This window comes from Ursus arctos, unplaced genomic scaffold (assembly GCF_023065955.2).
Source record: "Ursus arctos isolate Adak ecotype North America unplaced genomic scaffold, UrsArc2.0 scaffold_10, whole genome shotgun sequence".
In the NCBI taxonomy this organism is placed as follows: Eukaryota; Metazoa; Chordata; class Mammalia; order Carnivora; family Ursidae; genus Ursus; species Ursus arctos.
In genome coordinates this window covers 45333990-45358543 of record NW_026622764.1, presented here as the reverse complement: position 1 = coordinate 45358543, position 24554 = coordinate 45333990, and the positions used below count along the sequence as shown (strand labels likewise).

The following is a 24554-nucleotide window of genomic DNA, read 5'->3' as shown; positions in this document are numbered from 1 at the left end:
TTAACTTTGTTTACTTATTTTAGGCTACTTGTTTCCAAAATAGCATTAGTAAAATCCTCTTTGGTTCTCTCAGGCCACCTGAATGTGCCATAAAGCCACTTCTCAGCATTTAACATCAAGAACTAGTTGTACATTGAAACTGTCAGTTTAGTGGTCTACAAGGCTGAGCAATGGGAACCAGGGTCCTAGTTTAACAGGATACATTTATTGTGGCATCATTTCTTTTAGTAAAAGTGCAAATGTTATGAGATACACACACACACACACACACACACACACACACACACATATATATGTATTAAATAGAATTTTCTATTTAGTCCGGGCTCTTCTATTCTTTTTTTTTTTTTTTTTTTTTTAAGGCATTTCTCTTGAGGCAGACTCTGGTTTGTGCCATATCTTGCTGTAAACAGTGATGGTAATCTTAGGGAAAAACCCCATCACCTGAGGACTTGCTCTTCCTTGTGGTTGATACAGATTAAGGATATAAGCGGTTTTTATTCCTTGTTTAAAAAAAAATAACTGCTCTTATTTTTAGGCACTCGTTTCAGCACGGCACAATCCTACTTTGGTATCTTTTTTCTTATTCTTCTGAGATTTATGTCTATTTCTGATTCTGTTCCCCAAGCCCTCTGTGAGAATAAGAAGGCAATGAACTCATTTGATTTTTGTTTTAGCAATGCCTGTCTTTTCAGTCAGCAAATTGCTCTGGCCATCTGTAAGAAACTCCACTCTCTCTGTCACTGACCTTTTGTTCCTTCCATGCTTGAAAAATGTCTTATTATTTGTCTTAACGTCTTCTTCAATCTTCTCTTCATTTGCCACCTTTCCTTTTCTTATCATATTTTTCTTTTACACTTCGAGCTTCCAAATCATTTATGTATTCATAGATTTTGCATGAGCTTTTCTTTCCCTGATACTTCTTTTCAGATTTGGTGCTGGTAGTGCAAGAAATGCCCTCGTGTCTTTCTGCCCTGCTGCAGTGCATTTAAATGTAAAAAGCTTAATTAATTTTAGCTCTTCCTTATTTCTACTTAAACTTCCAAACTGAAGTAGTAAAAATAGTATTCACTTCATCAGTCATTAAATTTATACAAAATATCTACTGTGATTTAATACTTGTGACGTGTTATAATTAAATTCAACTTTAGAAAAAGTATGTATTTTTCTTGGTTCTTTATATCACGTGTTCACATTTTCCTTTCTTATTTATTTATTTATTTATTTATTTATTTATTTATTGCCTTCAGTTGTAGTCTTCAGAGGTGTATGCGGGACTTATGAATATCACAAAGTCCAATGGAGATGTTTTCACTGCAGCCCTATGGGGCAAAAGTCTTTATGTGGGACTCTACTCTCTTTAATTACATCTTTGTCAAAAATGATAAATGGCATAGTTTCTTAAAATATCTGAATATTTTTCCAAAGTTTCCCATTTATGTAAGGAATGTTTCTTCAATGAGAGTTTCTATAGCTGTCTATAACCAATCCATAACTACTAACTATCATGGCAGGACCATGCCTGGTCCCTTTGCACAGAGCATGAAAGCTGCTATGGTTGAGGCAAGCCTTCCTCAGGTTCTCTGCTGCCTCCATAGTCAGGTGGGAAAGCTTCAGCTACTCTGAGGTTTGTGGACTCAGAAATTTAGAATGTTTAAAAATGTTCATGTTATGATATTTTTAACAACTCAGAAACAAATGTGCAAACTATGAATGTAATGCCAAATAGGGATGTTCTGTAATGCAGTTTGAAAAACAAAACAAAACTTGATATTTACTGATTGCTTATCATGTGCCAGGCATTGGTATAAGAAATTTACACAGATTAATTTATATATTTAAAAAAAACTGTAAGAGAGGTATTATTATTATTGGCTTCATTTTATAGATGAGGAAACTCAGAAAAGGAGAGTTTAGGTAACTTGTCCAAGGTCACTTAGAGAATAAACGGCAGTGATGGCTTTGAACCCCGGCTCTCTTATTCTACAGTTCAAGCTCTCGACCATTCCACCTCACCTGTGTGTCAGTAACCACCTACCTGTCATCTGTCTATCACCCTCAGTTGTCTACCAATCAATTATCTCTCTTGAAATAAATAGAATACACACACATTATGTAACCTTAAAGACTGGGTTAATATAAAAACGCATGGTGATAATAAACAGTGTTGCAGAGAATAACTTGGCTACAGAGTTTTGCCAACATCTCATTTTAATACTTTTTAGGGATCACTCCAGGGATTAAAACAGGCAACATGAGTTGATCAGCGTCTAAATGGATTGAGTATTATACCAATACCCATTCTGAATTTTGTATCACACCACAAATGTCAAAACCCTCTTAGACACAAGATAACCACCTTACAATGATATTTTTGCTTTAAAACTTTGACATTTAAGAAAATTATAAAAGGAACAAAACTAATTTTTAACATTTATCCACATTTCTCTTTTTTTTTTTCATCTCTTCCTTAAATAGATCAGAATTTTCATTTGGTATCCTTTCCCTTAGACTGAGGACTATAGTGTCTCTTGTAGTGCAGGTTTCTGGCAATGAATTCTCTCTCTTGTTTATCTAAAATATTCATTTTCCTTTCTTTCTGATGTATACCTATACGTGCAGTATATAGATTTATGAGTGGATTTTTGTTTTTCATCATTTAAATGCTATTATTTGTCTGACTTTTATTGTTTTTGATAAAAAGTTGGCCTTAATTGATATTATTCTTCCTCTGTATATATTATGTCATTTTCCCTGGATATACTTAAGGTTTTCTCTTTATTTTTTATTTTCAGTCTTTTAACTATGATATTACTCAATATACTTGCTTCATATTTAATCTGCTTTAGTTTCATTGAGTTTTCTGGATCTATATAAGTGGCTGTTTCTCTCAAAACTTCTGGAAAAATTTTAAATCATTACCTCATCAAATATTTTTTCTGCCACATTATCTCTCTTTCATCTTTTGGTACTTTCCAAATACACATAAGTTAGACTCCTTGTCCTTGAGTTCCTATTCTTTTATTGTTATTATTATTTTTATTTTTATAAACTCTGTGCCCCAAGTGAGGCTTGAACTCATGGCCCCAACATCAAGAGCCACATGCTTTACCAACTGAGCCAGCCAGTTGCCCCTCTGTTCTCTTGATTTTAATTGTTTTCTCCCCATTCTTCAGACTGGATAATTTCTATGCCTTTCTCTTTAAGATCACTAAACCTTTTTTCTATCATCTTCAATCTGCTGTTATGCCCATGCAGTGAGTATATCATTTTAGATTGTATACTCTTAAGTTCTAAAATTTCTATTTTCTTCTTTTATTATTTTTATTCCTCACTTTTTTTTAGATTCCCTATATGTTAAAACATTAAGATCACATTTTCTTTTGAGTCATTAAATAAACTTATAATAGCTATTATCTGCTAATTCCAACACCTGGGCTATCTCAAGGCTTTTTTCTTATTGGTTTTTTTTCCCTTTGATTTTTGCTAACATGCTCCTGATATTTTTAATTTTTAATAATTTTATTGTATTTTGGTTTTTTTGCAAAGCCTTGATATTGATTTATTAAATAATGTATTATAATTCAATACTTTATTTCTAACCATGATACAAATCTACTCTGTATTACTTTCATATTTGAAACTGTATCATTTAACCATTTGCCATCACTTCTCTTTTTTTTTTTAAGATTTTATTTTATTTATTTGACAGAGAGAGCGAGAGAGCACAAGCAGGGGGAACAGCAGAGGGAGAGGGAGAAGCAGGCTCCCCGCTGAGCAGGGAGCCTGACACGGGGCTCCATCCCAGGACCCTGGGATCATGACCTGAGCCGAAGGCAGACGCCTAACCATCTGAGACATCCAGGCACCCCATGCCATCACTTCTTAAATAATAAATATTTGCTTTGGATTTTTTTAAACTACCAGGAAAATGCCTATATGAATACTTAAAATTGCTACAAAGTCACATTTTTATGAATTATTTTTGTTTTCACTACTAATGAATTTTATGAAAAATAATAGAAAGAGAAAAATTAAAAAGTTGATATCCTATAAATTGAGTAGTTATCTATTTATTTTGCCCAAAGCACTTATATCCATCTTTGACTTTAAGATATCTTCTTTTTTATTTTGGCAGAAATAGTCAAACACTTTTTGGTTGGCCCTATTTTCCAAGGGGGTAGTGATTTTCACAAACCTTTCTTTAAAAAAAATGGCTTCTTCTGTTTAAGCAAGGTGGGCTACAATGATGAAATGTATTATTTTGTAATGTTCTTTGAGAAAATAATGCAAAATAATGAGCAAAGTAGTAATGCAGTCTTAACATCAACCTTTTATACTCATTACTTTTAGATTTTTCGATATTGGCTCTCCAATGATACTGCTTATGAAGAATGTGGTGTGATTTGCTTTCTAGTTACACAGGAGTAAACTGCCAGACCTAACCTTTGTGCCGCTCGCGAGAGTGATCCGGCTTGCTCCTGTTCAGCATGAACAAGGCAGCCCCAGCTAATTGGGCAATTAAAATTAGGGAACATGCAGCACAAAGAGATTCTCCACATTCAGTTCAACTCAGCATAAAATATTGTTAATTCAACATTAAAATGAACTTCTATTTTAAATAAATACTAGGCTTTGTATTGCTCCTTGCTGGGTCTAAGGCTAATTTTTTTCATCTCGCTGAAAAAAAGTTTAGGTTAGATGGGACAACATTAAATATTAAGTTTCGGTTGCTTTTTCTACTACTAAAGTATCTACCTTTCTGGAACATCTTGACCAGCTTTTATGACAGGGATATAGAAACTGTCAAAATTCTAAACAGAGCATAGCATGTGGTGAAAATAAATCTGTTTTCAGGAGCATAGTATAAAGTCTGACTAATTCTCTCGTATTATAATACTGATGCTTCTATTATTTGAATTGAGCCTTTTTAGTGTTATTAAACTCTAAATTGTGTATATATGGTTTGCATCATTCCATATATTTAAAATAATATGCATATAAATATATAATTACACAATGGCTACATATTATTTGTGTGTATAAATTTCTGATGCTATCACTTTAAAAAACAAAACTTCCTTTTTTTTGCTAACCTTAGGAAACGTTGTTTGACCTGTTTTTTTTTTCATTTTTGATTTAATTCCTTGATTCATATTATACTATTTTCTGTTGTTGTACTATTTACCATAATCAATAACTTACCTCCATCATTTCTGCCTGATAAAACAGCATTTGCAAGTTTTTGTTACATATATTATATTCTTCCACAAACCTCCAATGTCTTTCTAGCTGGAACATTCACCATGAGTGCCTCAGGTCTGTTATCTGAGGTCAGAGATGTGTTCAGTCCTAGCCAGCCATTGGAGAGATCATCCTTTCCTAGGTAAATGAAGTCTTTATAAACAATTTCTTCGACCTTTCTAGACAGTGCCTTTGGTTTTCAGGGGCCATTTAATTTAAGGTGATCACAGGTGGCATTGTATCTTCCTGCATGTCCTTACAATTGTACTCTTCTAGTCCATGTTGAAAAAAAAAAAATCTTAGCACATCTAAGGATGTTGCTTTGCTTAAGGCTTCAAATGCAAAGTGAAAGACAAATAGAGGACAGGAGAGAAAGAGGACTTATTTGCATAGAAGTTTGCCTTTGCTATTTTTGTACTTTCCTAAATATGAAGATGATGGTTGAATTGTTGGAAGGGCTAGCAATTACAATCAGTATGTGAGTTCATATAATTTGCTTTCTGCCCTACTCCATAATCCATACTTTTCTGAATATATATATATATATATATACACACTTCCTGGCTTTCTTTAGTATCTGCAGCCATTTTAATGGTATTGCTGATCCTGTCAGTGGGGATAATACATTATATGATCCATTAGCAAATACCACCGCAGGGAAATATTATTGCAGGAAACATGAAGTCACCAATATTTTATATGTAATCATGGAAAGGATGTAAAATTTACTAAATTGATTACCAGAACAGTTTGTACATGTCATGAATTTTTTACAACTGTATAAATTAATGCAATGGAATATGACTTTTCAGAGTCCCAAGGTATTATACATGTAATGGGCCTGAGGGATACATGTGCCAACCCGAATCAAAAAATTAGTAAATTTAATTTTAAAAATGTTTTGTAAATATAAACCTGAAATTTGATGCTAAAATGCCCACGTTAGCATTATATTACGCAATGATAGCTGAAGTTTAGAACCAAATCTCGTTTGCCACAGATACTTTGAGAAGGCGATAGAGACTGACATCAAAAGACTGAGCTAATCGTCTGTAATGTGGAGGCTTCATGCTTAACTTCATTAACGTCACTTTCTGTTATGGGTTCATTCTTGTTAAGGTGTTCTCCAGCTTCAAGAAAGAATAGCAATAAAGTACCTAGAAGTAGAATTGCAGAAGAGCAAAGTTTTTTGGTCACTGCTCTCTTCTCTCTATGTACATATTAGCTCTGCTTCTGACATAGGTATCAGAGCATTGTCTTAAAGTGAGGCAATGTGCAATTTCATGTATTTAACGAAACATTTTTAATGATAAGGAAAGGTCAACAGCAACTAAGTTCCTCATTATGCAGAGCGGGCAATGGAGCAACGGCATCAACATCATGTACCTGGACACAGCTTAGTCATGCAGCGTCTCAGCTCTCCCGTTCGGCCTGGAGACCATCATTCACATTTTAACAAAGCTCCAGACCATTTGTATTCTTGGTCAAGTTTGAGAAGCATTTCCCCAAAATACCCTTAGTTTGCCACCAGTGAAATACTATTTATCTATGACCCAACAAGGCTTGTTTCTCTTTGTGCCAAGAAAATGGTAAGAGCCAAAGAACACAAATACTCTACAAGGTGCTAGAACACATCAACAGAGTATGGGTAGATGCGAAGACTTGAGTTATGTCCTCACGATTGCAAGTTATAAATCCTATGACATGATCTTGAATTTCCTAGGGAAGTATAGCCGCCGAAACAGTTCAACTACAGTAATTAGTTCATTATGGGAACCTAGTAATATCTGGCTTTTGCTCAAGTCATACGGCATTTTTTATTATTATCTTGTTCTGTAATATTTCTAATGATTAAAGCAAGTACAAAATCCTTTATGTAAAAGGTGAGTCTAAATCTGAAATAAATATGTTAAATGGAAATGAATCTGTCATCATTTTCTTTTATTTCTAAAGCACTTTTAAAAATTTTATATTACAATTTTTTATAACCGGAGTCATTATTCAATTGTGAATACATTTTTCCATGCTGAAGATAGCTGTTTGGTGTGGGCTCTCTTTTCTGCTATATTTATAAATACAGATTTATTTGAAATTTTTTTCAAGTATTGTTCAATTTCTAATTATTATTTGTTGTTTTGCTAACATGTTCTTACCGGCATAGATCCTTTAGAAATGCCCTGTGGGTATTCACACTGTTCATTTCTCTTTTTGAGAGTAAATGTGTATATATATATATATGTATGCTCTGCCAAGGTACTAAACTACAAAATCCTCACAAGTTAAATTCAGATTTTTCTAGGTCTCAGTGATACGTTAAGTACAGGACCAAAAAAAAAAGTTACCAATTCCCTCTGGAGGTTGAATAAGAACGTGAAATTCTCACTGGAAAAATGATTTATAGTTCTTAGAAACAAAATGTATTACAAATATGAAATATGAAATAATACAAAATGTATTACAAATATGAAATATCCTATTTTTGATATTTTTCTTGGGGAAAATTTCTGACATTTTCTTGGGGAAAAAGGGGAAGATGAAATGTCTGCTTCCATTTCCAAGTTGTTTTGAGTTGTACTGTTTCTTGTTCTAGCATTTCATAATGAAGCTGGATATTTTCTGGCAAAGACATCTGTAAGCTACTGCAAGATAATTCTGTAGGACATCAAAGAAATTAATGACAGAAAGAGTTAATTCTATTTCTAAAAGAAATAGCTGCTTTGTGGAACTAGAAAGTAGTTGAGGCTACTGGGATAATCTGAGTCAATTATATTGAATTCACATAGGGTGATTATGTAGTTCTCAGCCCCTCCCTCTACCAGCTGTTCTTAATCAGTCCTGATTCCTTAGTTCAACTAATGCCCCCTACAATGCTGATTCTGTCTTGCTCAAGCAAGACTCCTTTAATAATTGCTCACTCACTTGGATCAAACTCTCCCATCACTTATCTTTCTACTTTTTTGCTTCCTATCAGCTGTTTTTTACTTCTTTATATCAAATACTAATGATTTCTTGTTGTTTCCCTTTGCCATACAATGTGAAATTTACATAAAATGTGATATTCACAATGCCCACTGACTTTTTCCAAACAGTAGAATAGAGGTCCAGAAATGTTTAAGAGCTTCACTTTTTAAAATTTTTTTTAAAGATTTATTTATCTTAGAGAGCGAGAGAGAGAGTGCACATGCTCACACACGAGTGGGTGGAGGGGCAAAGGGCGAGAATTTTCAAGCACGCTCCCCACTGAGCATGGAGTCTCATGCGGGGCTTGATCCCACCATCCATGAGATCATGACCTAAGCTGAAACCAAGAGTCAGATGCCTAACTGACTGAGCCACCCATGCACCCCATAAGAGTTTCACTTTTATTGCTATGGTTAATTGCTGGAGCAAAGTAGAATATAAAAAAATAGACATCTACACACCCATTTAAACATTATTTCTTGAATGGTATCTGTCATCTGCAGTAGATTTTGTATATCTGTATTGTATACCATTTTAGACTAAGGGTGATGTGTTTACTAAATGGAAATGAAATTATTTGTATCCATCACACACTGACTTTTTCTGGAAACTATTTTCAGAGAGTCATAGAAAAATAAAACACCCTCCCTCTTCTGAGAACACATTTCTACATTTGTATAAGATATTAATTATTTTAAACCAATGTTTAGTGATTTTATGGAAGGAGAATTCCTTTACCAATCATGTAATACCAAATTGCCATATTGTGAAACATCCATTTTACTTTATGTTTAAAAATATGAACTGTATGTAATCTGGAATCTCCAATGGTGGTAATGAGCTGTATCAATATAAATCATTAATGAATAGCTGAATTCTCAAATACCCTAAAAGCTGATACTATTGAGTTACTCTTGGCCATATATGAAGATAGATATTTAAAAATATTATTTAATTCAGATTTTTAATACATTTTTGGTACAAAAACCTATGAGGTAAGTCTGATTACAGTTTACTGATATACAACTTAAACTTCATGAGTTGAATGCTTGTATTTAAATTGGGAGTTTTACCCTGAGAACTAAGCAAGTTCTTCTCCATCACTTCAGTCCCTGGCTGTCCTACTTTTCTGGCTCTTGTAGACTCACAGAGGTCAAATGGCTATACACAGCATGTCAACCAAACTCTTTCTTTATCCATTATTACTATATCCCTCCTTATTTCTGTAGCAGTCCAGTGTCTTTCACCCAGGTATTGCTACATTTTTCAGGTTTATCCTTGTCTTCTCCTCACCTGCAAAACTCCACTTTTTAGTGATTTTAAAAGAAAGTTAACATGGAAGCAAAATATGCAATTAATAATCTTATGCTAATGTATAAATAATTCATTTAATTTGATGTGTTTCTTTTCCCAAGAGGTCAGCATTTAGAGAGAGATGGAAAGTGTATGCTTATCCTAAGGCACTTCCAATAATGGAATTTCCAATGATGAGAAAGTGCCTTTGGGCAGGAGAAGTTTTTTTTTTTTTTTTTTTTTCCCTGTTCATATTACAGATATCCATGAGGAGGGGCATGTTGGATCTGGTTTGTACCAACTTGTGAGAACCAATTATTAATGGTAAGGACACTGTCCCTGTAGATCTTACACTCTAGTGCATGATAACAACACATTAACAACAGCCAAAAAGCCAAAATCAAAACCAAAAATAAACACAAAACTTGAAAGGCAAAACTAAGATATGCCTGGACAAAGTATTTTAGGTAAGATAGATAGTGAAATCTCACTGGGAATGTGACATTTGAGTTGCGGCTTGAAGGAAGCAAGAGAGGGAGTTTTGTGAATATCTGGGGCTGAAGATTCCTAGTAAAGAGAATAGCAAGTGCAAAGATCCTGTGGCATGAGTGTGCCTGCTGTGTCTGAGGCAGAGTGAGGGCCATATGACTAGAGGCAAGTGAGACAGAGGTGAGGAGTCAGTGATTAGAGTACAGAAATAACAAATGGCCACATCACAGGGGGCCATGTGGTTGCGGCACGAACTGTGGCTTTTACTTTAGGTGATAGGAGAAGCTTTTAAAGCAAAGGAATGATATGAAAACCCATTTTAAATGGGATCTATCTGGCTGCTATAATGAGAATAGACTGGAAAGGAGGAGAGTAGACACAGAAACCTACTGGGAAGCTATATAATATTCAGGAGTCTTGGACCATAATAGTTGCATCAAGTGATAATAAAAATCAAGTGAGATTCTTTGAGAAGATATAGTTAGAATACCTGGTGGAAGGAGAAAGGAAGGTAAGCTGATTCTAAGGTTTTTACCTCAGCAATTAGGTGGGGAATTTGTGGTAATTAAGGGTTTGGAAGGGAATCACAGATCTTATTTTTAGATAATTTGTATTAAAACTGCCTGTTAGACTTCTGAATGGAGATGTCAAGTAAGCAGTTGGACATACACAAGTCTGAAGTATATGCTAAAATATAGATTGGGGTGTGATCAGCAAGTAGGTGGCGTTTATTTATTTATTTATTCATTTATTTTATTATTTTTTTCTCAATAAACTTTTGTTTTAATGGGTCTCAAAATTCTGTGAGATTTTTGGTCAAGTTGTTTCCATTGAAAAGTACTGGTTTTTAAAAGCTAATAACTTAAAACTGCCAGAAACACACACACACACACACACACACACACACACACACACCAAATGGTCCACAAAACATTCTCTTTTCCTTCTGAAGGTTTTACGATGCATTGTTACCTTTAACCAGTCTTTTACTGTTAAACTTAAATGACCAACTGATACAAAGAGTTCTGAGACCGTTCTCCCACCACTGATTAACACTGGGGTGGCGGGTATTAGGAATATATTCCTTTAGCTTTCTGAGCTTTCTGATCAGACGTGGTGACCTTGCCAGCTCCAGCTGCCTTCTTGTCCACTGCTTTGATGACACCCACAGCAGCTGTCTGGCTCATATCACAAATGGCCCAGATGAGATAGTCAGAGAAGTTCTCAACACACCATATCAAGAGCAGTATCCCCAGATTTTAAGAACTTGGAGCCATCTTCCAGCTATTTTCCAGAATGATAATCAATCTCCTTCAGCTCAGCAAACTTGCAAGCAATGTGAGCTGTCTGACAATCCAGCACAGGTGCATTTCCAGCACTGATTTGGCCTGGATGGTTCAGGATAATCACCTGAGCCCTGAAGCCAGCTGCTTCCATTGGTGGGTCATTTTTCTGTCACCAGCCACATTGCCAGGGTGAACATTTTGGACAGATAGGTTCTTGACATTGAAGTCCATGTTGTCCCCAGCTAGAGCCTCACTCAAAGCTTCATGGTGCATTTCAACAGATTTTACTTCGGTTGTGGCATTGACTGAAGCACAGGAGAACACCACGCCAGGTTTAAGAACACCAATCTCCACCGGGCCATAGGGACAGCACCAATACCACCAATTTTGTAGACGTCCTGGGGAAGCTGACGCAAGGGCTTGTCAGTTGCACGAGTTGGTGGCAGAATGCAATCCAGAGTTTCAAGCATGTGATTCCACCAGATTTGCTATCTTTATGGGTGACTTCCCATCCCTTGAACCAAGACATGTTAGCACTTAGCTCTAGCATGTTGTCACCATTCCAACCAAAAACTGACACAAATGTTATTGTGTCAGGGCTGTAGCCAGTTATCTTAATGTAGGTGGTGACTTCCTTAATGATTTCCTTGTATCTTTTCTGGCTATAGGGTGACTCAGCGGAATCCATTTTGTTAACACCGACAATTATTTGTTTCACACCCAGTGTGTAAGTCAGAAGGGCATGCTCACAGGTCTGCCCATTCTTGGAGCTACCTGCTTCAAATTCACCAACACCAAGAGCAATAATCAGGACAGCACGGTCAGCCTGAGATGTGCCTGTAATCATGTTTTTGATAAAGTCTCTGTGTCCTGGGGCATCAGTGATGGTCACATGATACTCACTGGTCTCAAATTTCCACAGGGAGATATCAACAGTGATACCTTGTTCATGTTCAGCTTTCAGTTTATTCAAGACCCAGCCACACTTGAAGGAGCCCCTTCCCACCTCAGCAGCCTCGTTGTCAAATTTTTCCATAGTTCTTTTGTCGATCCCAGCACATTGGTAGATCAGAGGACCAGTAGGGATAGACCTGCCCAAATCTATGTGTCCAATGATGATAATGTTGATATGAGCCTTTTCCTTTTCCCTTTTGGTTTGGGTTTAGTGGTGATTTGCATGACACCTGTGTTGTAGCAGCAAACCCATTGTGAAAAAATAGTAGATGGTATTTAAAATCATGAGGTAGGATGGGATCACTTAGGGAGTAAGTATAGGTAGAAAAACAAGTCTATTTCATAAGATAGATTTTACCCAGAGTATTATAGCTAAACCATTACCTACATAACAGTCTCTCCTCTTCCCCCATCTCTGCTTATACACATGCTAATATAAACAAAACACTATTCCATTGTATATTCTTTATAAAAATCTAACTCATTAATGTTTTATAAAATTCAGCTTAATCATCACATTCTCCATATATCTAGAGAATGGCTGAGTTGTCATTTTAATGGAAAATTATACAATCACACATTTATCCCCCTTTATTTAACTTACATTCCTGCAGTGTTATTGTCTTCTGTATCATCTTTCTCACCCATCAGATCGTGAACTTCCTAGAGGCGAGGATCATGTATTTCCTGTGCCCAGGCCTCCACTTGAAAATCTGAAGACACTTAGGGTATTAATAAATAAAATAGAAAAAAATAGTAACAGAAAACAGTGGAAAGTACAGTGAAACAGTGGAAAGGCATGTGGGGGAGGGAGACAAATATATATTTTATCCAGTGTGTAAGGCTGGTTCTGAAAACCTGCTTGCAATTTTTACAAACACGGAATACATACTGTATAGCTTAGCAGAACATGATTCAATTTCCTCTTCTGTGAAATGAGAGTGTTGAACTAAGTCCCTTCCAGCTTTAAAATGCAAAGGCTTTATGACTCTCAGATTCCCAAGTGAAATACGATCTGTGATTCTTGTATGTTTTTTCTTCCCCGTGTTTGGTCGTGCCTGGTTATCTAAAGCCCTCGTGCCGGCCGAGGATGCCCTCACCACCCCTGTTTACTCTTACTTCCTCTCTGCCCTGACTTGCTAGACTTTAATACAATTGTTATTTTACACATTATATTGTTCTCAAAAAATGCATGTCTGCTGTATTTGCAATTTTTGTGTTTGCTCTGTGTCGCCTTGACTTCCTTTTTCACTTTGTAAAGCAAAAGAAAAGAAAACCAACCAAACAAAGGCCCTTTTTATTCTCTCTTTTAAACAAAAAAACAAAAAACAAAAACAGAAACAAAACTTCGACATTAGGCAGAAAGATGATCAGTAAACACTATCACTTAAAGACTGCTGAGAAAGACATTGGATAAAAAAATGTGACAGGGTTTTGCAGTCATTATAATTCACTCACTCATGGTGTTTCAGAGAAGCTTGCCATTGACTGCTACTGCTCTGTAGTTTGCCATATATCATCAAATATTAGTTAATAAAGACCTGCCTTTATCCTCTTGCCATCTTTTCTGCTTCCTTCAAAGGTCGCTGGAGAAGCATAAACCAGTGGAACATGTCCTTGATAGAGATTTCATTATAAACTGATTCCGCGTAATGCAGCCTGCACTGGTGACTTAGTTCTGAAATTAGGCACTTTCTATACCAATTCTAAAAGCTCAAAACCTTTATTTTTCTTCCTAGATTATAGAAAATCCCATGGAGAGAAGTATTAGATTTAGAATTCAGGTGTTTACGGTGAGGTGAAATAAAGCTCTAAAGTCTAAAACTCATTAAACTAAAACATATTAGGTCAACTTTTAAATTCGTTTCTTACTCAGTGCTTAAAAAAAAAATAACACAAGCCCATTAGTCTTCCTGTTCTTGTCAAATACACAACCTGGAGTTGATTTTTCATTAGAGAGGAGATTAAATTTAAAAACCAGAATAATGGGAAGTTTAAGTAATACCGAGTAAGTCATATTATATTTGTAAACTAAATCCTCCTTTGCAATTGTTAAGTGATTAAATAAATCATATTTTAGTATACGGCTTTAGCACCAATATGACTATTTTGTACAACACCAGACCTGTTCTCCTACCATTGATTGCATATATTAATTCAGAGTCATTTCAACCAATCAAATGGCAGGTGCTTACTGACTTTTTATAATGTGATCAATGCTGTGCTTGGTTCTACAGAACAGGAGCCTTCAAACTTTTTAAACTAAGATCCACAATTTAGAAATGCATTTGTATTGTGAACCAGCATTCATGCACACAATTCAACAAAAAGAAAAGTTTCATGAAAAAAACCTTAGGTATATTAGTGAAACATTCTGATGTTGTCTTTGCTTTCTTCTCTACTCCATTCAGTTATTTTATTTTACATCATTAACCAATGTTGATTGAGACCCAAGCTCAGCATATTGAAAAATACCTCTCTGGAGTACATGCGGATTCTGTCTTTAGGAAGGTTGCAGTTAGGTCAGGAGAAAAGAATAACATGAAATAAAACATAGTTTAATACCAGAATCAGACAAATTGTCTTCAAAAACACGAAATCTGAGCCAGACTTTGAAGAACAAAAAGAATGTGGCAAAGTGAAAGTGCAAAGGGGAAAGGCCAGATCAAAGGAAAAGGCCTGTGTGTGTGTGTGTGTGTGTGTGTGTGTGTGTGTGTTCCCAGACTAGGGAGCAGACAATCCTGGTTGAAATGCAAGATATGCTTTGGGCACTGGAGAACTATAAAGACAAAGAAATTGTAATTAAATGCATAGGAAGTCCGAAAATAAGAGAGAGAAGTTTACACCTAATATAGGAGAAACGGGAGAGCAATTTAAGGATTTTGATCATTATAAATATGTTGATAAAATAATTTTTTAAAAGGTTGTAATATGCAAAAAACTATACAGACTGTGTTCTAAAGGAGTGACTCCAAGGAGGAAGACTCACTGTGGTAGTAATTCTGATGTCATGTGAACAGAATCTCAACTAGATGGTAGCATCAAGAACGCATATTAAATAAAGCCATTGCTATGGTATAGGAATTCTCTGCTTACAGAGATAACATACATATATTAGTATTTATTATCAGATTGTTTCCTTTAAATTTTTACATCTTAAAAATGTTATAGAGTAAAATATAATGAATATTATTCACTCGTTAAGCAAATATTAAGTATCTACTATTAAGCATTACAATAAATACTGGAAAAAAGTTGTGAACTGGGCTCTCTGAATCCACTGGATTATACTATTGAATAGATTTTTATTTTTGGCTTAAACAACGTAAGTTTGGGGCGCCTGGGTGGCTCAGTCAGTTAAGCATCTGCCTTCAGCTCAGGTTATGATCCCAGAGTCCTTGGGATGGAGTCCGGCATTGGCCTCCCTGCTCAGCGGGGAGTCTGCTTCTACCTCTGCCCCTCACCCCTTCTCATGCTCTCTCACACTCCCTCTCTCTCTCTCAAATAAATAAATAAATAAATAAATAAAATCTTAAAAAAAAAATAGAAATTCTTTTTCTCACACTTCTGGAGACTGGAAATCTGAGATCAGGTGCCAACATGGTCGGTTACTGGTGAGAGCTCTCTTCCTGGTTTGTAGATGGTTACCTTCTTACTGTGCCCTTACATGGTAGAGAGGCAAAGTAAGATCTCTGGTGTCTCTCTTTTTAAATTTTTTTTTTTTTTGAGTGTAGTTGGCACACTAAATCAATTCTTTTTTTAGAGAGAGAGAGTGCAGGGGGTTGGGGGGGGAGGGCGCGGTAGGTAGAGGGGCAGAGGGAAAAGAGTGAGTCCCAAGCTGGGCATGGAGCCCAACAGGGGGCTCAATCTCAGGACTCGAGATCATGACCTAAGCCAAAATTAAGAGTCAGATGCTTAACTGACTGAGCCATCCAGGCACCGCTAAATAAATTATTCTCAAATGTTTTAAGTTTCCAGGTGGTCCAGGTGCTATCTGGAGAGAAAGATGGAGAGGACTGTTGAGTTTCAGTTAAAGTCGTAACAGAGCTCTCAAGGTGAGGTCAGCTACTTCTGTGGAGGTATAGTCTGCACTCACTGGAATCAGATTGTTCAAATGCAGATGATTTGACCCCCCCCCCCCACATTTACTTGATCAAGCTATTTAGGATTGAATAGGAAATCTGCATTTATAACAAATACCCCAAGGATATTCTGAGACTACTCAAGTTTGAGAATCACTTTTATTTTACAGTTGAATGAACTGAAGCTGGGGAGATTAAGTGATGTTCACGGTCATGCTGTCAGTGATAAAACTAAAACTAGGATCTGAGTTTTCTTGATGTTAAAAGGGAATAGTTTTTGTATCCAGACGTATCTGACTATGGAGTTTGACTCTGTTTTCTACTAGTTATATGACCTGTGTCAAAAGGATTAAGCTTCCTGAGCCATCAATTCATTTTCTGAAAATGGGAATAAAAATGCCTACCTTAGACGTGTTGCTTAGATTGTTTGCGGGATTCAAGTTAATTTTTTTTTAAAGATTTTATTTATTTATTTGACAGAGATAGACAGCCAGCGAGAGAGGGAACACAAGCAGGGGGAGTGGGAGAGGAAGAAGGAGGCTCCCAGCGGAGGAGCCTGATGCGGGACTCGATCCCAGAACGCTGAGATCACGCCCTGAGCTGAAGGCAGACACTTAACGACTGTGCCACCCAGGCGCCCAACAAGTTAAATTTTTTAAACCTCCAGTGCCTGGCAGAAGGAACGCTCCATGGATTGTAGCTATTGCTACTGTATCTGCTATATTAGGGTTAATAGAGCAAACGATCAAGGGCTTAGGCTGAAGCTAAACCATGTATGCTCAGATCCCATCTCTGCCATTTACCAACTCAGTGACCTTGGGGGAAGAGTGTGACCTTGTCATGTCACAATCCCTTTATCAGTAAAGTGGTGGCAATGGAACCACCTCAAGGATTTGTTGTGAAGATTAAATGAGTTAACTCAATTAAAGCACATGAAACAAAGTTTGCCATGTTCTCATATGTAAGAACATATGTAAGTTCTCAATATGCTAATTTTATTATGTCCTGACACAGAAAGAGAAAGAGAAAAGAGGGGGTCACTGCTGTATAGTCAGACAATTTCAGTTACAGAAGCCTAAGTGTAAACTGTGGAGCATTTAAAAGAGCTCGATGCAACCTTAAGAATGCTTGGATACCTGTTTCTCCTGTATACAGAGTTGTCTCCTTGGATATTTCAAATTTAGGTAAGACCGAAAATTGGGTAGACTGTATGTTCCCTCTGGGTGTCCTTGTTCTGTTGTTTATTTTTCTCAACTGTCTTTCTCCTTCTTATAGCTTTCCTTGTTCCTTTACTCTGGACAATTTTATTTTTCCTTGAATTTCCAGAAGGCCGGTAAGACAGAATGCCATTGGTACATTTAAAGATATTTTATAGTTTCTTGGCTATCAAATACTGTATTTATCAAAGTCAGAAAATAAATTATTATTCCCAAAGAGGAAAAATTATTTTGAAAGCTTTAGTTAACTTCACGTCCATTAAAAAATTCAGGTCATAGCAACTAATTAGGCTCCTAATGCAATATAAGTAACATATCAGTTACTTCTGTTTAAAAACATATCTTCATGATGATTAACATTAGATTAAAGGAGTGAGTCATATTTATATGTGCACATAAAAACAGACAATCATTAAGACCTATTGATTCTACTTTCAGAAATGGTCTTGGGCCAGTTATTCATGCGTCTCAGATAATGACTAACGACTGCCACCTCCATATTATAAGCAGTTCTCTAGAAAAGACTGTTGTGATAACCTTCTAGAAAGTATCCTAAAGCATTCCCCATACACATAGTGATCTTTTAAAACCACAAATCTCCCTACGTCACTCCTTTGCTTCAAGCAATTCAATGGCTTTCCATTGTTCTTAGGATAAAATCACACCCCCCCCCTTTTATTAGCGATGAAGAAAGAATGTGGTTTTTAAAGCTCTGGTATATGAGTGGAAGGATTTTTTATCAAAATCTTGACATCTCTACGTGGTCCAATCAGCCACTTCCCCCAGAAATCCAAGGGACACACACACACACAGGTGTGTGCACATGCTTATGCAAACACACACAGGCCCACGATGCCCAGGATCCCATGTTCAGTGGGTTGCCAAGAAGCCAGGTCCCCGGGGCCTATCACAATCTTGAAGGGACACCCAGTCCCCCAGATACAGTCACCGCAGCTCATGGCCAGTGGTCTGGTAGCTGAGGAGGCATCTGCTGCAGTCACAGGTGGTGGGCTGCTTCCCAGATGATCTGCATGGCTCCGGAGGCGCAGGGGAGCTGGGCCACGGTATAGGCCAGAGAGTGGGTGAGCACCCGCAGCTTCCCCAGGTAGGCCGTGATGTGCACCATGCCGTCCAGGAAGAAGACAAGGAAGTGCCCACGGGAAGGTCAAGTCCCATAAATTAGAGACTGAGCCAGTGACTGATGGCATGCTCAAAGAATAAACAAGATCCCAGCACCGGGGCTGTGGCCTCCCCCAAGGCCAGGCCACATGTGTAGAGGCATGAGGACACTGCTGGAACCAAAGCCCCTTCTCCAGGCCCTTCCAGCTGGAAGGCCTTACACCAATTCAAAAATCCTTTAAAAGACCTATATCGTCCTGCCTCTATTTTTCCCTTTTGCTTCCTATCAAATTCCTCTCTGGTCTTACTATGGTGTCATGCATTCTCACCCTCTCCTTACTGGCTTTAACACTGGAAAACTCCTTCTTGCTCTTCATCTACCACCAACACACACACACACACACACACACACACACAGACTTTTTTACCTAGCTACTCATATACCTCAACCAAATCTTAGGTTTAAATTTCATTCCTCCAAAAAGTGTCTGATTCCATAGAATATTTTAGTCTTCACTCTTTTATACCAGCCTAGCATTCCATTGTATGTACCTTATAGTCCTTCCTTATCACTGCTGAGGCCAAATAATAAATTATTTAAGATTTGCGGTCCACATTAAGCTTCATCATCTTGGGGACCATGCAGGGATTGTTCAATATTACATTGCAAGTCCCTTGGAAAAGTGCCAAGCACAGAGTAGGAACTCAACAAACATTTATTAAGTGAACAAATTCATGAATAAATAACATATAAGATTGAAATTTAAAAATTGGGAACATATTACTGTTAATGATAGGCATTACTTGCATCTACAGCCAAAGCACCCTGAATGCGCCCGATCTCATCTGATAGGCACTACTTACATTGACTAAATAGACTTTAATGCTAACAAATTAACAATTTTGTTAGATTTGGTAACACAAATGTGCATATAACAGTAATGAAATGTGTCTCTATTTGTTTCTTCTTATCTTCCAACCATGGTTTTTTGTTTGTTTGTTTGTTTTGCCTTAGTGTGATTATACCAATTGATATTAATTTGAGCTAATGAAAGCTTAAGGAATAATTTGAAAGTATTGTCCATTAGTAACAAATGAAGTAAAGTGAATGCAATGGTCCTCTATTAGGTTTTAGTCTGTAAAGCATCTTTCCCTTTTGAGAGCAAGCCTCCTCCATCTACTGGATTATCAATGAAATGTCCCCAGTGTCTCCAAACCAGGTGGGATGTGGATGTGAGACCAACGTTGATAGATTAAGACATGGTATAGGCACCTGATCAAAGCAGAGCCAAAATCAAAATATAATTGGAGTTATTTCTACGAACATTTAAAGTTAGAGTCTTCCTGTTTCTGAGACTGGGACTACTCAATTTTGAGCTTTGGCTGGTCATTTTCTTGGGATATAGAGATAGTCTGCTTAAAAATAAAGCAAGAGTAAAGAACACCAGAGGTAAGAGAGAAACAAAATCGCTCAGATTTAGCTGTCCTTTGAAATTAAAATTTACTTAATCAAGTAAATATTTTTTTAATCAATCTAAGTTTGCATTCTAGACAGAGTTTATAGAGCTAAAGTTTCTTTGACTTACTCCTTTAATGGGATGTGAGTATACACATGTGATACAGTATTGTCAAAAAATAGATTTGTGGATATACCTCTCTTGAGCCCAAAGATTAAAGTTGAAACAAATATAGAATATTGTAAAAATTTTACTGTAGATTTTTACAGCTCTGAGTATGTGGAGAGCATTATGTACAGTAATGTACCCATATTAAGAAACAATTTACAAAATGTGTACAAAGGAGAACAGAGTGAAGGAGGGATTTAGAAACCATGCTGTATCAAGTAGAACATGCAGAGTGGTGTCATAGCTTATTCTAAAACAAAGCTTATAACAGAGGGCAGCAAAGCTTTCCTATAAAGTATTAGAGAGTAAACATTTTAAGCCCTTCAGACCATATGGTCTTTGTGACAAATAGTTAACTTGGCCATGACAGCATGAAACAGTCATAGACAATACATAAATGCATGACTGTGTTGCAATTAAACTTTACTTATAAAAACAACTGTTGGGCTGGGTTTGTTGTAAGGTCCATAGTTGCTAATCCTCGCTTTGTATCGTACTCTCTGATACTAATCCAAAATAGTCACACAGTCAAGAATTTTTTTCTAAAAGTCCTTGGGATGGAGATAATTCATTCTGGAGTTTTGGACTCATATTGATGTTATGAAAATCTGTAGTAGAACCAATTGTCCCAAAATCCATGGTGCTCAATTGCAGGAGGCAGGAGTGTATTAGAGAGAACATTTTACAATTCTAACTTGGCTTTAAATATCAAGGCCCAAAGATTAAAAAGACTGAAAGTAGAGAGATAACTCAAGTATATGGAAAACACTAAAGATTCCATCAAAACCCATTATAACTAATAAAAAAATTCAGTAAAGTTGGAGGATACAAAATCAATATATAAAACTCAGTTCTATTTCTATGTACCAGCAATGAACTATCAGAAAGAGAAATTAAGAAAACAATCTTATGCAGGAAAGTTTTGCCAGGGTCTGGGGGGTGGGGGAAATAAGAAGGAGATGTTGGTAAAAGGGGATGAACTCCCAGTTATAAGATAAGTAAAACCTGAGGATCTAATATATAACATGGTGACTCTGGTTGATAACACTGTATTATAAAATTGAAATTCACTAAGAGAGGAGAGCTTAAATGTTCTCATAAAAAAAAGGTAAATATGTGAGTTGATGGATTTGTTAATTAACTTGATGGGGGAATCCATTCATAATGCATACGTATATCAAAGCATTACGTTGCACACTTTAAATATTCTGCAATTTTTCATTGATTATACACCAACAAAGCTGAAAAAAAGTTTCATAAGAAGAGCGAATGTATGGGCACAGTTCTTCATACAGTCTCACGATCTAAGGCCATAGAAATGAACTATTCTGTGTGAACTTATATTCCAGTGGAAAACAAAAGAACCTTTTACATTTAAATAAAGAGGAAAATATATGATAGAAATAAGTGCTATGCAAATAATTAAAATGGGTAATTACATAGTGTGTATGTGGATGACTACTTGAGATTGGTGGTCAGAAATGGACTCTTAGAGGGTGACATTTATTTTTATTTTTATTTCTTTTTAAGATTTTACTTTTAAGTAATCTCTACACCCGACATGGGGCTCCGACTTACAACCCTGAGATCAAGAGTAGCATGCTCTACTAACAGAGCCAGTCAGGAGCCCCTCAGGGAGTGACATTTAAATGAAGCACCAGCAATATAAAATCAGGAAGAAAACCATTCCAGGCATAGACAACAAAGATTATAAGGTCAAAAAACAAGTTGCAGTGTTGAATAAATAGAAAGTCAGTGTACATAAACAAAATGGCTGAAAAGGAGCGTACTATTGGATAAAGTTTGAATAAAGGCAAAGCCTAGGTCTAAAGGACTTTGTGTACAGGATAAGGAGTCAGAATTTATTTCAAGTTCAGAGTGAAGTCAATGACTTTAGGTAGGGAGTGATTATATCTGATATATGTTTTTAGATGACTGTGGCTATTATGACTTTTATGGGGATATATCAAGCATTAAAGCAGGAAACCAACTGGAATGCCAGGCAACACATGATGGAGGAAAATGGATGGGTTCACACTGTGTTATTGGAGTTGAAAACATTTACTGATAAGGTGGATGTGATGGGGAAAAGAAAGAATAATCAAAAATATAACCTAGGTTTTTTTACTTGAGCAAGTGGGAAAGTGGGGTGGATGTTGTTATGGCTTGAGGAGATGAGGAAAACAGTAGCAGGATTACATTATGAGGAAGAAATCGAGTGTTCTGGCTTACATTTGTTAAGTGTGGATGACACATAATATATACTTAATACTCATTTATTACATGAATGAGTTAATGATCTTTTGTGCAACAGTTTTGGCTTCTAATAACATCTAGTTTAATTTTGTTGTTTTTGCTTGGGAAAAAGGGAAGGGATTTTAAGAGTTCATCTAATCAAATCTTTATTCATTTTCCAGATGATGAAATAAGAGTCAATGGGGATAAGTGATTTCTCAGACTAAGTACAATTGGTGACTACAAGAGCCAGAGTACATTTCTCCCAGGTCTTTCCCCTACTGTATTGGAAGACAAAAACCACTGAAAATAGAGTGGGCAAATAAATCTTCACTACATGCTCATTATTCATATAATGGAAACTTTGTGTGACAAAAACTGACAACAGGAAAGTTTCAACTAAGCATTGAGGTTCCAACAATCCTTGTAATGAATACTGGCATTTGTATGCTTTCAAGAATAACTATGAAAATCCTTATTTTGTCATTGCCCATATAACTAAAGCATTGATACACTGTGAAAACAAACAAAATATAAACCCCCATGTCTGTGTCCTAAGGCACACACACCATACACTATTTTCAAATCACCCTTGTTTCTTTTTTTACCCTCTCAGTTACTATTAAATCTATACTACATTAGAAATTCCACAATTCTATTTTCTACCTCTATGTTGCCTAATTTTTGACTAGTATTGGAAACCTTATCTTCAAAGTTATATTGAATATGAGGTCCTTTTAATACTCTCTCTATATATTTTACACTAAAAACTCCTCATACACTCCAATCAAAACAGGGCTTAAAATTATAATTGATTGCTTGGCAAACCTCTAGTACCAGCCTCTTTCTCTCCCTCTCTCTCTCAGTATCTCTCTGTCTCACTCAGTCTTGCTTTCTTCTTTCTTTCTTTTGTAATACTTGGCCCCCATTTTATTTTGCTTTTATACAATATAATAAACAATTTTCTTTTCTATGGTAATATTCTCAGGATATTGAACAGTATGAAAATCATTAATTATGGTTTTTCTGATTTCTTGTGTGGCTGCAAATAATAATACTGAATAATATTGAACTTATATGAAATTACTGTCAAAGCACCAGGACTGAATTTTTGTATTTGGTAATTCCATGCTTGTTGATAAGCTGGGCCTATTACCCCCAGGTAACTTGCACTCTTACCTGCATAAATTCCAGCTGCCTCCCAGTTGCCTCCATGACACCACATTTGGTAATAACAATATACATATACACACCATTAAAAACAAAACGTGGATTTAGGTCCAGTATGTGTCTGTCTTAGTAAGTTGCATTTTTATAAACAATTTTTTAATTTTTTCTAAACTAACTGTTTTATTGGCATACCGCTCTCCCTTTAAAAATTTGTAGGATTTGTCATGATATCTTTTATTTTTATGTGCAAATAGTTCACATCAGCAGAATATATGTCTATATAAATTCAGAGACTTTTTACCCCAGTTTTAAACCACAGTGTTGTGATCATCCTGCAGAGCTAAGATAGACCCCACCCAAATTTGGTTCGATTGCCAAGAATGATGGTGCCACACATGCACCAAGAGGATATAAAAGAACTTATTTCTCACATAATTTTGTGGAGAGCAGAGCAGGTTTCCAAGCCGGTCTGAAAATGGCTTGAGAGAGCAAGGAGAGAAAATATACCACTTTTGCAGAATTCTTACAGTTGGATGGTGGGCAAGGGTGAGGGTTCTCATACAAAGACCGGGGCTTGCTTGGGTTGAATTTCCTACAGGAATCCCAGAGGGAGAATCTGGGCTTTCTTATTTCACATGGATGTGGGGCAGAAGGGGAAATGGAGTTATGGGCATTAAAGTTGTCAATAGTCACGTTCAAAATGGAGTCAGACCATTATGCACAGTAACGATATTGTTCCTTTAGATTAAAAAGGGTAAAGAAGAATAGGTGCAATCACAATTTTGCCTCTTGTAACTTTTAGTTTTCAAAGAAAATCTTACAAAAATCTTACAAGAAATGAATAATGTAAATAGATTTTTAAAAATTTTCATTTTGTAA

General features: G+C 36.2%; 1 pseudogene; it reads right to left on the bottom strand.

Annotated features, from left to right (window-relative positions):
- Positions 1-11057: 11057 nt before the first annotated feature.
- On the bottom strand, positions 11058-12875 carry LOC113251102 (elongation factor 1-alpha 1-like; annotated as a pseudogene).
- Positions 12876-24554: the final 11679 nt, after the last annotated feature.